This window comes from Lagopus muta, chromosome 1, assembly GCF_023343835.1.
Source record: "Lagopus muta isolate bLagMut1 chromosome 1, bLagMut1 primary, whole genome shotgun sequence".
Lineage (NCBI taxonomy): Eukaryota > Metazoa > Chordata > Aves > Galliformes > Phasianidae > Lagopus > Lagopus muta.
Window position 1 is genome coordinate 174,956,955 of NC_064433.1, and position 17,770 is coordinate 174,974,724.

General features: G+C 38.2%; 1 protein-coding gene across 8 annotated transcripts in view; it reads left to right on the plus strand.

Annotated features, from left to right (window-relative positions):
• Positions 1-17,770, plus strand: part of ATP8A2 (ATPase phospholipid transporting 8A2) — a 322,239-nt gene that overhangs the window by 91,876 nt on the left and 212,593 nt on the right. The window lies entirely within an intron of this gene.

Sequence of the window (17,770 nt, forward strand, 5' to 3'; positions counted from 1 at the left end):
CATGCTAAAAAGGATATGTTGTACAAAATGAGCTTCTGTAGTCTCTGATCACAAGCTGTACAAATCAAACTAAAGTCTCAGAACAAGGAACTAATTAAATCCATGGGTTTGATTTTACTGTAAACTGGTGAAACCTGCAGTATGCCTTCAGGAATGTGGTAAGGCTCTGCTGCGCATATAGGAGTAAGGTGTTTGAAGAAGGGAAAAAAGTTTTGAAATAAAACCAAAGCAATTTCAGTGCAAGAAGCTATCTTCAGTATTGCTTGTAATGGCTGCAACCAAACCTTTGTAAACTATTTAAACTATCTTGTGAGCTCACCTGAGTGTAGCTTCTGAGACCTGAAAATTAGATTAACAAGTGATAGCTGTGTTCCTCAGGTATGTTTCATAAACAAATAAATAGAGTTCAGATAGTTAAAATAATACACTTTATCTTCTGGAGCAGATTCATATACATTTTTCTACTTTGCTTGTTTCAGTGTCGTTGTCAGCACTTGATATCACTTGAATATCAGATTGCTACTAAAGGTATTTGTAGGACATGACAAAAGATCTATGTTAAACAAAATCTGATACTTGCGTTTAGCATTTATAGTTCATCCTGCCTGACACAGTGAGTGATGCAGAGCTTGTATCTCCACATACCAAAGGAGTTAACGGATATCTGGAACTCTGGTGGCAGAAAAAAACAGCTGAGAAGCAGCGTTTTCCTAGCTGCATCTACGTGATTTAGTTAACAGTAGCCTTGATAGTGCTTTCAGCTCAGACTCAAGTTTTCTGAATGCATTTGTGGCCTCTTATGCTGTAGTGTTTTAACTCATCAGATCTCAAGAGTTCAAGGAGTTGTCCAAGGGGAGAAAGACTGCCTCCAGGGGAAGAAAGGCTGCAATACTAGTTTCCATGCAGCATAATGCATCCTGGTGGAAGATGTCTCTTGCTGAGTTTGAGCAATGTAGACTGTTACTTCTGCAGCAGAAATTAACTGTCTTCTGTGTTTCTGCATAGTTGAAGTTGTTTAAATAATTCTACTTGGATGAGGAAACTGCTTTTCTTTTCTGAATTATTATTACATTAGATGTGCCTAGATGGGAGTTATGTACATTTGGTTTCAATCAAATATCTTGCTGAAGACTCCCATCTGCTCAAACATCCCACTTTTCCACTTCTGTATGGCCCCTCTTTAAGGGAACTGTTCCTTTCCTGTGGGATCAAAATACTCTGCTTCTGATGAGCATTCTGGACCTTTTAACCCAAAGAATGATGCAGAACCTCAATAGAAAATGAACATCTGGTGGTATTTTTTTCATTAGACAGCCAGATTAGTGGGCTACGATCATAAGAAGAAGAAAACTTGGATTCTTTATTCTAAATGTACTGGGAACTCACCACCAGAAGAAGGAAAATGATTGTGCTTGGTTTTTGAGTTTCTTGTACTTTCTAAAACTGAGTTAAAACATGGTTTAAGTTTTTTGACCCTTGAAGTAAGACCTGTATTTCAATCTAAGTTTAAACTAGTTCCTTGAAAATTTCCAAAAGGAATCAGTGTGACTCCTGTGGTGCCTATTTAGAAATCATCAGAGTTGCATAAAGATTTGTGATTCCTAAAGAAAGGCATGCAGTATGAAGACAGAGGTTCTTACTGGGTAAGAGAAGAAAAATGGAGCAATGTTGCTTAGTATTTAGAAATATCTAGAAGTTGGACAAGATGGTCGTCAAGCCACGTTAACTTTTTTTACTTCTTATTTTGTATACAGTGATAGAATTGCAGACAGATTTCTGTTTGTGAATATATTGCAGAAGGTGCTGAGTAGTATCTAATAGCTTCAGCAGTTGCTTCTAAGTGCTGACTTCAGGTAAACTGGCTAAAGGGACCACGAGAGCACAGTCTGAATAACAAAAGTTGCTTGTTGTGTATGCTATAATGGAGAAGGCTTCAATCCTGGGAGGTTCCTTTAAACTGTAGTTCAGGTAAATGGATGCAAGGGCATTCAACATCGGCAAAAGTGAATTTGTATTTTTCAAGAGGAAAGCCTGGAATTAGGCAGTGAGAAACAAGAAATCCATGCTTCAGTCTCCTTTTTTTTCCAATCTTTCCCATCTGTAACATCAGGGGCAGCTTGGCCCTGACCTATGTGGAACAAGCTCTGGTTAATTGGGGTGACTGCACTCTTGTCTTGTTCACAACAGAGGTGTAGACTCATTGTTGTGCAAATCATGTAGCTGTATGAATGAATACACTGACAAATATTTTTATACAATTGTTTTAGACTCCAAAAAGTCTTCTATGTATTATTACTAAAATTTGGTATGTTTTCTGTGGCTTTAGGAAAGTAGGAGTTATAGCTAATTTTATCTATGCCCTTGACATCCTATTAGATCTTTCTGCTGTTTAGGCAAGCCTTTCATTCTTGTCTACAAGCATGAGAAATCGGAGGCCTGTAGCAACTGTTTGATTCAGTAGATCCAGCGATGTGTTCAGAGTGCTGCTTTAGTGAGAGCTCGTTGTGTGACCATAGCTCTTGACTGTGGTCTGCTCACCCATGGGTTGGATACGTGGTGTAGGGACAAGGCATGCTGACAGTCTCCATGCTCTCCTTTTGAGTCTCCTCCAGATGATCAACTGCCTGCCTGACAGCTTTAGTTGATAATCTCCTCCTCAATATATTCACTAAATGCCAAACTACTTGTAACAAGGAATCTGTCTTTACTGTTCCTTTCTTAGCAAAGATCTGCAAAAGCAGACCTGGCTACTAGAAAGGAAAGCAAACTGGAAAAAGAAGCAAGAGCTACTGAATGCAGCAGTTCCTTTCATAAACATTAAACTTTCTTATTAATAAATGTAGCAGCCCTGTTTTGGGAAATTCTGGTAACTTCTTGAGAATTGGGAATGCAGAAGACTGGATAACTGAATAAAGAACTGCATACTTTTTGTAGTGATACAGAAAAAGTTAATATGTAGGTTTTAATACTGCTCTAATTTTAAGAGGAAGCAGCTTCGTACAGTTGTAGTACAAAAGAGGAAAGAGGTACAGTTTTAGGGGAAAAAAATAGACGTAGGGTAATAAACTGAGAAGCTTAAAGAGTTGAACAGTCTGGGAAGTTTTGAGGCCATATTAGGCTCTGTGATGGGGATTAGGTGAATGAGAAAGTATTTTAAAAAACTGTTAATTTTCAGTGATAATCTGTCCTCTTATTGAAGTTGTTACAAATGCCTGTGTTGAAGTGTTGGCAGATGCCTCATGACTCAGATATGAATCCACAGAAAGCAAAGTTATATCGACAGACAGAGTCCAGAATTGTAGGGCAGTTCTTGGTCACATGTGAAAAATGTGTGTCACATGTATGAAAATATTATTGTGGTTTCCTACCTCTCAGTATAGGAAAGCACGTTGTATAGGAGGAGATGTGCAGCCTTCTGAAAGCTCCACTTTTGTATTTCAGGTGTGCTGGGATGGTACTATATGGAATACTGGCTGTTAAGACAAAGTAGCTCCTCAAATAAATGTTATGAACTGTTTGCTTACTCTAAGTGTGAGAGGTCAAAGATGACAGTGTCAGTAATATGGGCCCCTTTGTATGCATCTTACCAGCTGGCTCACCCTAAGGATGTGCTAGGGTGAGAAGCCCTAATCAAGGATGGATTGGGACACAATGAAAACCCTCCTTCCTTCCTTTTTGCTTGGCCTCTGCCAACACAGAAAAAAAGTACAATCAGCTAACATGCTTTAAAATACCCAAGTAAAACAGGAAAACCACTCTGATCCTCTTTTCCCACCTGCCACATCCAATTGTGAGAACTTCTCTAAATGAGGAGATCTCTGGATTACCAGAGCACAGCAGTGGCTTCCGCTTTTTTTTTAAGTTGGAATTGCAGTATTGCTGACGGCTCCTGTTGAACTGAATGCCTTATACTCTGATTTTGGCCTCTGGTATTACTGCACACTTGAAGGCTCTCATTTGCAGTGCACTGAAGATACTTTGCAGAAATGAGTGCTAAAAGCTTGGCAAACTAATGTGGTGGGGCCTCTCACGCACATCATGTGGTGGTGGGAGAATGGGAAGAAACAATAGAAGGGTTCCATCTGTGCATAGCACACTGCTTTTCACAACTTTTAATCTTAGCTGGTATCTTCTGGCTTCCCCCTGCGTGAGCTAAAAAGGAGATCTAAAACTTAGAACAGTTCTAAAAAGAAAAGCTAGGTATCTTTTTTTTTAATAATTATTTTCATTTGTGTTGTCATACTACTTTGTAGTCATCACCTCAAGTTTGTGATTATAAAAATGAAAATCTCTCTTCTGGTCCTGTAACTTTAGATAAGTTGGAACTGGAGATGACAAACTTAATCTCAGCTGAGCATGTTGTTGGCAGAGGTTCTAAGGAAGGGGTCATGACTGCTCTTTGAGTGATTTGAGGTTGGAAAGTGATAGCTGTTAAACAGCATCTCTTGTGCAAAGTCGAATTTACTTCAGATGTACCATGCATCAGTATTCTTGGACCATGTCAGCATTAAGTACAGATTTTATACTTGAAATAGCCTGTAAAAAAGAACCACGGTTGATACATTGGTGAATAATGCAGAATAGGATTCTGCCACTAGTAAGTGGACAGGCTTGAGCAAAAGCAGCAGGTAGAATGTTATCTACTGTTACTTTATTCAAGTTCTTGCTAGACACATTAAAAATTGGTTGTGGAAAATGAGCATTGCTTGTTCTGTCTTCTCTTGGCCTCTCATCTGATACATACTTACATTTAAGACAACAGCATTAGAAATTTTTCAGTAAACACCAAAACTAATGGAAGTTACTTTATCAGAACTAATGGAATTTTTTATGCTCAGAGCATAAAAGAAAAATGAGAAACAGAAATACATGATGTGTCAGATGAGCAAAAAGTTCATGATAGATATCTACTGTTCTTTTAAGTGAAGAAAATTGGTGATTACACGGTGTATCATGAGCACATATCTAATATTGAAGGCACTTCAGCTAAGATAACTTTCTTCTTTCTGAAACAGGAGTACAAACTTGTGAAGTTCTGAATTGGTGCTTCCAAAATGCTTTCTGTGGCATCAGCCTTAAACTTAAATGAGAGTGGCTCTGTATTTCTCTCATGATCAAGCACTTTTATAGCTATTTTTAATGTAGAACTAAACTTTGTGAAAGCAGGCCATATGTAAAACCCTTATGTGCTTTGTTAATAACTATCACTGGTTCTTTTAATTCTACAGTAGTTTTATTCAGTTCATTACTGCTTATTTTTCAAGGTTGGATCTCTGCAGTTAATAATGGCATATTGCACCTGTAGCAAATTATTACTACTGTTCAACTTAGCCTAAAATGTATCAACAGAAGTTTCTTACACTGAAATCCTACAGCATTATATTTAATATATTCTGCCTCTGAAATCCATTAAGGCTAAAAATGAATTTTTACAGGATCCAAGTTGAGCTTAGAGCCTTTAAATATTGATGCCCTTTCCCCTTGTGTGACTTCAGCCCCTTCCTTCTGCTCCTTGGCATGCAGCAGCAGGTGAGATGTGATCGAACAACTGTCTTGGGTTGTTTTTGAGAGCTAGAATTTTTTCTAAATCTTGCAGTTGAGGGAAAAATCAATCATTTCTGTTCTCTTTAGAGAACTACTGGGAATAGAAAAGACTAATCCCTAGCTTGATTCAACTGAATTCGAGAAACTTAGCATAATGATCTGCAAATGTTTATCCCTTGTAGACCTAACTACATGCATACATATGTGCACTTGATTTTTCTTTCCTTTTCATAATAAAGCTTCTTCAAGTGAAAATATTTTGAGCACTGGGTTTACATTGAGTGTGATTCTTGGATTCAGTTTCTGCTTAATTAAATTGGAAATGCCATTAAGTCATCTTTTGCACTCTTAACCTGGACAGAAGTTTTTTGTTGGCATGTCACTGATGTTGAATTGTGAGAGCTGTGGGAGGGAAAGCCAAGAAAGGGAAATCAGATGACCTAGCAGGCCCTGGAAAGCTTGGGATGAATCCTGGATATTACAGATGGTAAATTGTGGTGGTGGTGTTTTCCTTTCGATGCAGTAGAAAAAAAGAGCTGCAAACTATCTCACTGAGTTGTATATAATAGTAGTGGAAGGACAAAACTAGAAGGAATGATTCTGAACCTATGCGTAGTATTTTGCTGTACAGTAATTCTGTTAATAGAAATGGAGCTGCGTGGCAGCATTTGTCCGGCAGGATTCGTGTGCCTTGTCTCAGAATTAATGGCAGTTACTGTATAGATGTGTATGTAACCACAAACTGATGCTTCTGTGCACGAAGGTACTCCGTGCTAGTGTCTGTGATAGTAATCTGCCTGAAGGAGGAATAAGAATAGAAACAGATGCTGGCCTCCTTCGTTCTGTGCTTGCTCAGCTGAATCTTTTGCATATTTCATCATTAGGATGAGCTATTAAACAAGAATAGAAAAAATTCTGTTCCTGCTACCATGGTATTTTATACATATATAAATATATATATATTTATATAGTTTAAAACTACGCCACAAAAAAAACCAAAACAAACAAAAAAACCAAACCCAAAACCAATAACAAAAACAATACACAACCAAGTACCTTTACAGTGTTATTTGGTGTTCCCTGTTAGTGTAGATACGATGAGGATTACCTTTTGTGCTAGAGAGGAAATCAAGATACTTTTTTTCCATTTTCTGCTATCATCTGCCTAAATGCTTTCAGATAAGTCAGCATTCCAGAAAACTGATCAATGTCAGCAAGATCGTTTTTAGCCAACCATCAGCTCTCCTTCAAGTAGACACTTGGGGTGCCCCTGTGCAGTCTTTAAGCTCTCCAGTTACCAGTCAGCTTGGAACTGTAATCAACCATATAGCATAATGCTGGGAATTTGCAAAGGAGTCTAGTTAGGAAAGAATTAATTTCTCGGTTGTACCAAGTTATTTTTTATAGCTCATTTCTTGTACAAGCCAGAGCTCATGCTAATAAGTAGTTATGCAGGTGCCCAGTAATCAGATAAATTTCCAGAAGTATTGAATAAAAAAGGTTGTTTTCCTGGTTTGCTTTTGCAAAATTAATAGAATTTTTCACTGTGCCAAAAGTGGATATGGAAAATATATAGCTTCTCATTTAAAAACCTGCTTTAATTTGAATTTACTGTGTAGAACTACAAATTATGGCATACAAATGTCACTTGGACTTGTAGGTCTAAGTACACACAGGGCTGTGTAACCTCAGTGTTAGATTACTATTTTCTCAGGAAATAATACTAATAAGCTTGAGCTGTGAGTGCTGAACGAGTTGGGCTGTTATTTTTATTTTATCATGCTTTCCTGTTTTAGCATTCTTTAATGACTGTTTTCCCTTATCAGTAGTGGTGGTTTTTGTTTTTTGTTTTTTCCTGTTAGTATTTTCTTGCACTGTAATAGTTTGTTTGCATGCAATGGGGGTGCTCGTATCATAAAGATTGCAAGGATGTACCTTTAGGAATCCAGAATCCAGGCTTCTAAATAACTGTTCCACAGCTGAAATTTTGGGGGGATGAGGAGGGGGTAGTGTGTCTGATATTGTCTATCGTTTTTTCTCTCTCTTTCTGTCTTTGAAAAAAGCTTTTCTAAATTACTTTTCCCTTCTTGTCTTCGTCTCCAACAGTGATCATATTTGACAAGACCCAGAAAAGACCTTCCAGCTTTAGCTTTAGGCTGCAGGTATTTTAGCAGCTGGGGATTCATCCATGTAATGTCTTGTCCGTGCTGTAGGACACAGTAGCTCATATTACAGAGAAGCAGAAAGGAAAAGTGTTGATGGAATTCCATTTAAAATATGATGTCTCTTGTGTAAGATTTCTCATATGTTTGAGGAAAATGACTTAGAATGCTTTTCCTCTTAAAACTATTGATGATGTTCACATGTGTGAAGGGTTATCTCTCAATCCTCGAGTGTTACCCATATCTGTTCTCAGTTGTGTAACAAATACAATAATGGCTTCAGTTGGACAGTGAAGCAAGTATCCATTGGCTTGAAAGATAGGATTTTCTGCACCATACTAACATCTTCCTAACAAATACAGAGAAATAATGGAAACTTAAGAATGCATAATGAGGTGAACACAGGGTTTTGTTAAATGAGAAACTACCCATGAAATGCTTTTCCTGCTTACAATAAAGCGTGATGATGGTTTTAGGTGAACAAGGCGAAGTGAATGCCTGATTTGTAGGCAAATGAGTTATGAATAGTGATCCTCTTGATTGACATGGTTAATATTACACATCTGTATAAACAATTCAGGTTGGACTTTTGTATTGAAGGGTAAGAACTAAATAGCCCTTTCTTTTCTCAGGATACTTATTTTCATATCTGATCTTTTGCTTTCATTGAACAGGAGAGAGGCCTTATTTATGTAAATTTATGGTCTGTGGTGTTTTGTGGAGGCTGGAATCTTGCTTTTTTTTTCTTTTTTTTTTTTTTTCTTCTATTTTTTACATAAGCAGTTTTCTCTTTTGGGGCTAGTTTAAAGCAATGAGACTGATTCACCTGCACTGTTAATTTAATGAGGGTAGCAGACAACTTGCTTTGGGATAAGAATTAGGGCATGACTAGATTGCATTTTCAGGAAGCAAATTTAGTTATATAGGCATCTGTGGTCTTATTTTTATGGCTCACGTAATACTGATTTACTACTTTGTTAAACCGTTTCCCGAAGATTAGTTTCACTTTTTAAAGAATTAGAGCATCATTCTTGTAGCTGAGACTTGATTACTTCTTATGGCTTGTTCATCCATCATAGGAAGGAATAAATTTTCCTCACATGATAATTAAGGAAAGATTTTTAACATTTGGGTCATACCAGAGAAATGGCTCACTGAATTTTGCTAGCTTATTGGTCTGTGTCAGAAACTAGACTTAAAGAATTCTCCATCTGTGTGAAGTTAATAGTTGTGTGCTTTCTGCCTTTTAAACTTATACACTCAGTAGAACTGATGAGAAAAATCTGTTTGAAGTGTGTAGATTTTTCACCTGCTTTTGCCATGAGGAAGTACATTTGATGCTTACCCAAAGCAGAGATGTATAGAGTCATTTTCCCTCCGCTTTAATTTAGAAAGCAATTTGTTAGAGAAACTAATTGGTTAGAAGTTAGGTGGTAAGATAGTTTTGAGACAAAACTGGATTTGGATATTTTGCATCTGTTTTTCTTGAGTAGTTTTATGTTTTCATTCTATGTCACTTGAGTCATGTTCACTATTTATCTAAACATAATACAGTGCTGTCATAGCAGGTTATCTGGAAATCACTAGCTTTTCTACCCTGTCTGAAACCTCCACTTCACTGTTAGCAGTATTACATTGCTCTATGAGACAATGTTTTGTAAGGAGAATGCCTCAGTCAGTCCTGATGGAATAGCTGCCACTGACTTGAAGTGTTTCAGCAGTTACATTACCCAGTGGCAGGTGATTTTACAAATAATGCCGGAAATGACAGAGTGCCAGATTTTACAGGTTCTTGCCAAATCTTATAATTATCTTAACCAGTCTCCTAAGCAGGCCTAAAATTTCCATTCTGAAATGTCAGATCTTAATGCTGGGAAATTTTTGTTGTTTTTGTTGTTGCCTATTTTAGAAAGTTCTGGGACCAGGAGTGTTGTTCAAAGCTGGGGTGATTCAGATGTCCTCTGAAGCTTCCATTGTGCTGGGTTGCAGCAGTGTGCATGCCTGTCGCATGCTCTGGTCCTTTGTGCTAGCAGGACAAGATGGACACAAGAGAATGGGTAGGGAGTAAGGGCTGAGAAAGTTTACTTCACAAGCTTGGAGTTGCTCTTACTTCTTTCATCCTTGCAAACTTGGGTTTTCTGCTCCCGTTGGGTAGTCCTTAGTTCTACTCAGTTCTACCGTGCTTTCCCTTCTACCCTGCCATGATAAAAGCAGATGGTGAATTTCTAAATTTAGTGATGGTGTTGTATTCTGCTTGTTGGTGGAGTGGCTGTATTTCATGCCAGGCCTCACCTGAGTAAAACATAGGGTTGTAAAATAATTTCTTCTGCTTCGTCATTTAAGTTCCCTTCTCAAGCTCCACAAAGCCTCCTCAGCATCAGTGAGATGTGCTTATCCCATGAATACTTTTTTCCTTCATTTCCCCCCCCTTCCCCCCCCCCCACCCAATTGTTTCCCTCTTCTACATCGTGAACTTCTTGCTAATGTTTTCCTTCATGTAGCATTACAGACATCTTGTGACAGATTATTTGTGGGGCAAAACTAGCTGTTAAGAACATGATTTCTCTATCAGTAGTTTTTTAACCTTTTAACTTTTCTCACTCTTCCATAAATCTCAGATTTGTGCATATACATGAACTGTCATAAAGTTTAAACTTTGCAGTTTACTTTTGATTTGGTTGACTGAACAATATGGTCTTGAAAAAGCAGAGTGTTTCCGTATGTCAAGACAGTTCTCCTCCATCCTTGCTATTAGCTCAGATAAACAATGTAAGATACTCTGTGTAACTGACCCAGTTAGCCTTATGCAGTTAGATAATAGGGAACAGGGTTTAACCTTAGAGCTTTCACATCAGTTGGTAATGTTCAGGAAAAGAAAAAGAAAAAAGAAAAGGAAAAAAAAAAAGTATAGTGTGTTGTGATTGTCTTTTTATGGAAAAACAGATTGCCTGCATGTTCTCTGTCGAGGAATGTAGTACTAGTCTGCCATGAACATACTGTCTAACTGGGAGAAATCTATTTTTAATTTTGAGTAAGCTCTCCTGAAAGAATACAAAGCATTCCTCCAATTTATTTATTTATAAATATGACATATTGCAGAGGTTTTCTTTTATAATTATCAGCAGACAAGAAAAAGTCAACAGCTTGCAGATTTGCTCCAAGAGAATTCTGTGAATGTATAATAGGGTCCATAAACTAGATGACAAATGAGCTTTTGGCAAGTAGGACTGCTGTAAGCTGTGTCTGCACTTAGGAATGGTTGGGTGCATGCTGTGATGTTGAGCCACTGGGAATTCTGAAGAAATATGTGGAGTTTAATGATAAGCCTGTTGTCTTCCAGCATTACATGCCGAAGTTGTGATGACTCACAAGAAACTTGTTTGGTGGTGAGTTTGGTCAGTCTGTTACTGCCTCCCCGTTTAGAACAAAATTGCCTGTTTTAAGCTCAATTCTCACACTGATAGTCATGGACAGCAACTGTCTGCATTACAGCCTCTACCATCTCTTACTGCCTTTACTCTGGGATAGTGCTGTTGATGGGGGAATTCTTCAGAAAGCCTGGAATTATTTGGAACAAATAAAACAGTCCTTTGCTCAATTGATTTCTTGAGACAGTACTGCTACTAAATGCTTGTGCAGCTTTTGTGAAAGTGCTAAAATGTGTGCTACAAGCATAGGACAACCTCTGATGCTTTTTTTAACACTGCAAGTGTTGATCATTGATGGTTTCTGTTAGCTGAGATGGAGAAGGTGGGATGCTTCCAGTGTTTGCAGTTATTTAACCCTTTACACTGAGGCTTCATGTAATGCAGCTCTTACCATTCTGAAGCTGGTTTTGGAAAGCAACTTTGTGAAATGCCTGTGAAGCTTTTAGTTTTGCCTGCCTTATAAACCTGATTTATTCTTTTTCTGGTCTCCTGGTTATGCTCCCAATTTATAGTGATGCCCCAGATCCAAACGCTGTTTTTCAAATGAGATTTTGCAAATGGAATGAGCTGAGTAGTTTTGAGTCGCACTGTGTACACTCATGGGTTGAGTTTTATGTTAAAGAGACAACGTGAAAACTGAAAGAGGATGAATGCATACATGCTTCAGAATATTCACCTGAGTGCCTGCCTGGCTGTACCCAGAGGTTCTGAAATAACTAATCTGAATTCCTTACTGGGTGCTGCAGACTTCATGTCTTTATCAAGAAGACTGCCTGTCTGGTGATGCAGTGCTTTTTAATAAGCACTCTTGCTGTTTTTTCTTACCTTGAGTTTTGCAACCTGTAGTTTTCATATAATTAATGATAACTTAATAGTGATATTCTTGATGTTCTCTGATACAGGGAAGTAGTTCGTGTTGTGGTGTGAACTGACAATCCGATGAAAGGCTCTATGGGAAATACTTCGGGTGATACAACATAGCATTGAATGTAACAAACTTCTGAAAAATCTCAGGTGGAAGCCTGGCTGTGTAGTCCATCCAATCTGCACGTTTGTTCAGTGCATGTGCCTTTGGATCCTTTACAGTTGTGTAAAGAGAACTGCTCAGTATTGCTTTACCTTTTGTTTCAGTTAACAGTAAAGACATTAGCAACTCCAACTTAGGAAGCAACCTGGATATTAGCTCAGTTTACTTTCATATTCCTCTCATTTAAGTAAAGCCACATAGCACTGAAAGACCTCAACTAAGACTCCTTCCCTAAGGATTCATCTCTGAGGGAAGAATTGGAGCGTTCCTCTGCGTGGCTGGCTCAGGTAACAGAGGTGTTAGGTAGGAAGTTCATGCTTGTGTAGGTCTACACCCAAGCACTTGCATGCTTATTAGAATAATATGTGCATCTTGTATGCAGTATTCAACCGTGATCTGTTCTGATACTCCAGAAAAGAGAAGGTAACCCCTAGGACAGCTAGCTCTTGAAATGCTGTTTACTAAAGGATCAAAGCAGTAGTTGAATTGCATTATTATCAGATATCTTAATTAGACCAAAAGACTGAAAATGATGGCGAGCATTTAGTAGAAAGCTGGTCTTAAAATCTTTGTCTATTTTCTGCATCAAGGAAAGCTCATCACTAGGAAGTTTTCTTTCAAAAGATGGAGGGATTTGGTGCCTGTTGTTAATTCCAGCTATTGTAGTTAAAGTATAGAATTCACTGAAATAACAAGATATGGCCATTTGTAGAAAGACAAGGTATCAAATTCTGCAGTAAAACTGGGGACCATTTATGCAGCTAATTGTGACCAAAGATGTCTGGCTTGAAGAATTCTGTGCTCTCAGTGGGGGAAAAAAGGGTCAGCAGAGCATGTCCTTTCTGATGTGAAATTTAGTAATCTGTAGAAGTCTGGGAAAATGTGGATGAATAAAACCAATTAATAGTTTAAGAGATTTGTAAGATCTCGTTTGGTAATGTCTATGACGCTGTAGCAGTAATGTATCCCAACTTATCTATAAATAATGTAAGAAAGGAGGGACAAGTTCAAAAATTAAGAAAAATAACTGCTAGTTAAATTTTTGAACTTACACTTTCTTTTCAAGTTATTAAAACTTAATTGCTATGTCTCTATTAGGTTTAATATTACTGAGTACCCAAGGGATTTATACTTCTATCCGGAGCTTGACAGACAAACTCTACAGTTCAGTAGACAGAGTTAATAGGTTTAGTAAATATTAGTAAAATAAATCTATTGTACAATATATCTTTAGGGAAATTACTCTTGTGGTTTAATTTTAAAAAGGAACACGATCTTGATGTTTTTATGGAGTTTTCTTATTAAAATTATTTTTAGTAATTGAAGAGAGTATCATGTTTATTAGATAAACTTTAATAAGACGTAAGATCCGTACGTGGGGTAAACTGATAGGGAACTAAATGGTGTGTTTTTAAAACTAGGGGAGAAAAAAAGCTTTCTGAAAGTTAGTGATCACCTCAGGGATTGGTATTTATTTGACTAGAAAAAAGAAGTTTGCCTGGGGCTTTCTTAAAAGTACCTTTATATACTTGGCTAGAAAATAAAAAATGCAGGAAACCATCAGCATGAAAGCAATTGGGTGCTGTGTCCGGCTTCACTTGAGTCTCTGCTGGTCAACAGTTAGACAAAGTTCAGTTTTATTTACAGTTGTTTCTATGGCTGGACCGAAGCAGCCAGGTGATGAGCGTGCAGTATCCCAGAGCGGCAGCAGAGTTAGAGATCTGCTTCCTGAGCTGCCTGTGTGTGCCAGGTAAGTGGCATTTTACACTTGCTGTTTGTGAAGCCAGAGCAGGTGTTTGTGGTAAAACCAGCAACATTCCAACTTCACAAGTTTTGGAAGCAGTGATGCTTCCAAGCCTGTCTGAAATGCCAGCGTAAAGCAGCAGTTTGTAATCGATTGGAAAGTGGTTGAATAATACCAAAGACTACCTTATAGGCTGCCCTGAGACTCATTCTGCATTGTAGTCACAGAGACAGTTGCCAACAAATATGTTATTTTTTCATGGGTTTTTGTGCTTTTGGAACCATAAGGAATGGATAAACGAGTCTGCAGCAGAGGAAGGTGTTAGAATGAGTTATTTGTGAGAGTCTGATGGGGCCGAGAGTCTCTGGAAGATGCTCCTTCCTGTGTGATTCAGTACCTGCCACAGGCACAATATAACATTTTCCTAAGACATGTACTGTTGGCCACCAGAATGTTCTGGGGAAGCCAGCTTAGGGTGGTGGAGAAATCACTGTGGTGGTTTTGGACAGAGAAAAGTCTTTGGGTGGTGGTAGTAGTGGTTTTTTTTCCTTTTTTTTGGGAGGGGGTGGAAGTATGTGAAGGTAAGAAATTGAAGCAGTTTAGCTGCTTGAGGTTGAAAGCAAAGAAACCCCTGTGAGAGATTATTTGGCAAGTGGTTTGTCCAGTGTTTAGGAGTCATGTGAGCCTTCAATAAAGAAATCTGCAAATCAGAGAGATTATTCTGGCAACAGAGTTAGGAAGTATCTTTGCCAAGAATGAGTCATTCCTATTTGTCAATATTGTCAGAGAGTGCTGTATTCAATGAAATAAAAAGTTATTGCTACAACCATTGTACAGAAGTGTAGTAGAGTTACCTGTTATTAGTCTCCCAAGAGCAATATAGATCTTCAGTATAACTTTTTGTGGTAGTCATTTACAGAAAATGCTTAAACTAAATATTACTCAAAATGCACCTTAATAGTAAAGAGTCATATAGGACCAAGAATGCTTCTATCACGTTTCATACCCTTATATGAGAGCTGAAGCACTTGTACTGATGCTGCCTTAACTTCTGCACTGGGAACTTAAACCACTGGACAGACAAGGTAACTGATGTTTATTGGGTAGGCTGTTGAACAACGAGTCTTGGAGTGCCTCAACTTCAGTCAGTGCAGCATCTGTTAAAATATGGCTGGGTTTCTTACTAGCTATTTGGATTTTTGGCTATTTGGATTTTTGGCTATTAGTATCTCTACAGTCTAATCATTATTGTTCTCACTGCTATTCCAGTATTTTTTTTTAAATTGGAGAGAAGCTTGTTACATATGTGTGCTTAACAGATGCCTGGTGTTAATGGGAGCTAAAATAGACTGAATATTTCAAAGACTAAATATCACAGACTAAAATAGGAAAAAAATAAATCGTCTTTTATATCCCAATAAGACATTGAATTGAAATACGTTCTGCTACAAAAATTGGCAGTATGTTGTTTAAGACCATGTCTGCTGCCTTATAAATGCAGTTTCAATAATCCTCAGCTTAGGTTCAGATGTACAAAGGACTGGCTACAAAATCCTTTCCCATTAAGCATTTCAGGAACACATGATGCTTTATGAGCAGAGGTTAACTAGGGCCTGAAGGAAGCTCAGAGCAGGAAAGAACAGATGAATTTGTAGCAGTGAAGACCACTAGCCAAGCCAAGTGTTACTACTGCTGTGTTATTATTTAAAGGTAGAATCTGTTGCTCAGATCTGCCAGTGTCTTATGAAAGATGGAGTTCTGCCCTAACTCATTTCAATGTCCAATGATGACTAAATTCCAAATTCCCACATGATAGGATTTCAATTCATGTAGTCAGATTGGTTGTCTGTGTGATTTAAGGATGACTATTTGCCACTTGAAACCACAAATATTACCTTGACTGTATGTGACTTTACACTCTAAGTAGAGCACTGAAAGTCTTCATGGTGCTACCTACTGAAATAAAGCATTCCTACTGAATTGTTTTTAGCTGCTGAACGTATCTTGTGAGAATAGTGGAAAAAGTTGCAAGAAGAATATGCAATACCTGGAACCTTGTAGGACTGAGAAAAATGAGGTCTCATCATCCCTGTGAGTTTCAGGAGTATTGTGTACAGTCACAAAAATTGCATGATAAGCTTGTGGATTTTGGGCCCTTCTGATTCTTCCAGAGACTCATTTCTGCAGGTAAAGCATTTATTGACTTCAGCTGGGAGAAAGCATTTTGTGGATTTTGTTCTATATTAAAAATAGCACATTGCTGAATTTTGGTTGATACTTGTGACATCTCGTAGAATTAAATTGGACTGTGCTTAGCAAAGGTCATTTTTCTATTGTTGTGTAGCCTGCAGGTGCTTGGAATGGAGAACACTTCACAGTTTACTTTTTGTCCCTCCAAAGAATTCTAGTTAGCAAACTAACCAGCAATATTGTCCAGGGAGCAGCTGCGTGAAGGGCCCTCAGCATTTCATTTTCAAGGAAGCCAGTGGCCAAGCAACACTCATTCCTGCTTGCATTCTTGTTCATGGCTGAAAAAGAATGAGGAAGTTGCAAGGCCTGACCATCCTCAGGCAGTGCCTCTGAAGCTGCTGGCAGGAGGATGCTGAGAGTGCAGCGCATCAGCCTTCCCCAGCCATGCAGCCTGTGCCTGTGAGGGAACGCTGTTGGAGGGAGTCAATAAAATCTCAAGCTACTGACTGATTCTGGAAAAATTTTAGTCTTGTCACTGTCTTTTATATCTGTTAATGCATTTTTTTTTTTTATTTTTCTTGTTTTAAATCTCTCTAATCAAGGCTTCAGGCTGTTGAGGAGCCTCCAGCGGATCAATTCCATAACTAAGTCTAGCCTCCTCTGAGCAGTTAAGGCTGCACTGTAGTTGCAGCATATACTGAAGCATATAGGTTTTGTTTTTAGTTTTTGGTTTTTTTTTTTTTTCTTTTTTTTTTTTTTCTTTAACACACGCAGAAAAGAATTGTGTTTGACTTAAAACTGAAGAAACAATCAGCAAATATGATGGCCTCTCTGTCGTGCTCCATAGAGCCAAGTCCTGCTTCTCCTGAGATGGCAGCCTTCAGCAAGGGGCAGTGGCTGCAGCCCACTCTGTGCCATGCAGCCATGGATAGGCTGGATGCCTCATCTCCAGTCTCAGCAGTATGAATCTGGGAGCAGAACCCGTGCTGCATCATGCTTACATGCACACATGTGCTGTCAGCTGAAATGAAATCAACTGGTCCAAGTAAAACTTAATTGTACGCGTTTTTTCAGCTCTCTACTTATGTCCCCTCGTTGCTCATTCACTTGCTGTTTTTGAATTGCAAGACAAAAGATTTGCATTTTTTTGGTTTTATGAATGATAGTGGTGATCATGAATTGATTTCTGGAGAGTGGCATCTTCACATGCCACTGATGATCACTTCATTGAGCAAAATGGGTAATTAAGTTCATCAGGCTGGATTGCATGAAACCAGCTAGATAATTTTGCTGTGCTTTTTTCACTGTATGACGTAATGCTATAAAGGTTGTTCAGCTAGTTGATGGGATCCCCAGCTCAAGTAGTACATAGTTATATGGGTTTTGGAATATTTAAATGAGCATAAAACTAATTTTCTCAGGTGTTGCAGTTTTTACATTCTCTACAAATGTTAGTGTGCTAAGTAGCTTTGCTAACAAATTTCTAAAATTGAATCAGTTATTTTATCCTATAGATCTAGCAAATATTCTGTTTTTTTAGTCCTGATATTGTCATTGTCTTGAATGCTGAGCTACAGAGCTTGTAATTCTAGCTTTGGGACACAGGGAAAAATCCAGCTTCACACGTCTTTGTTCCAGCCTTCCCATCTTCACATCATCTTCGGCCATGGTTTAG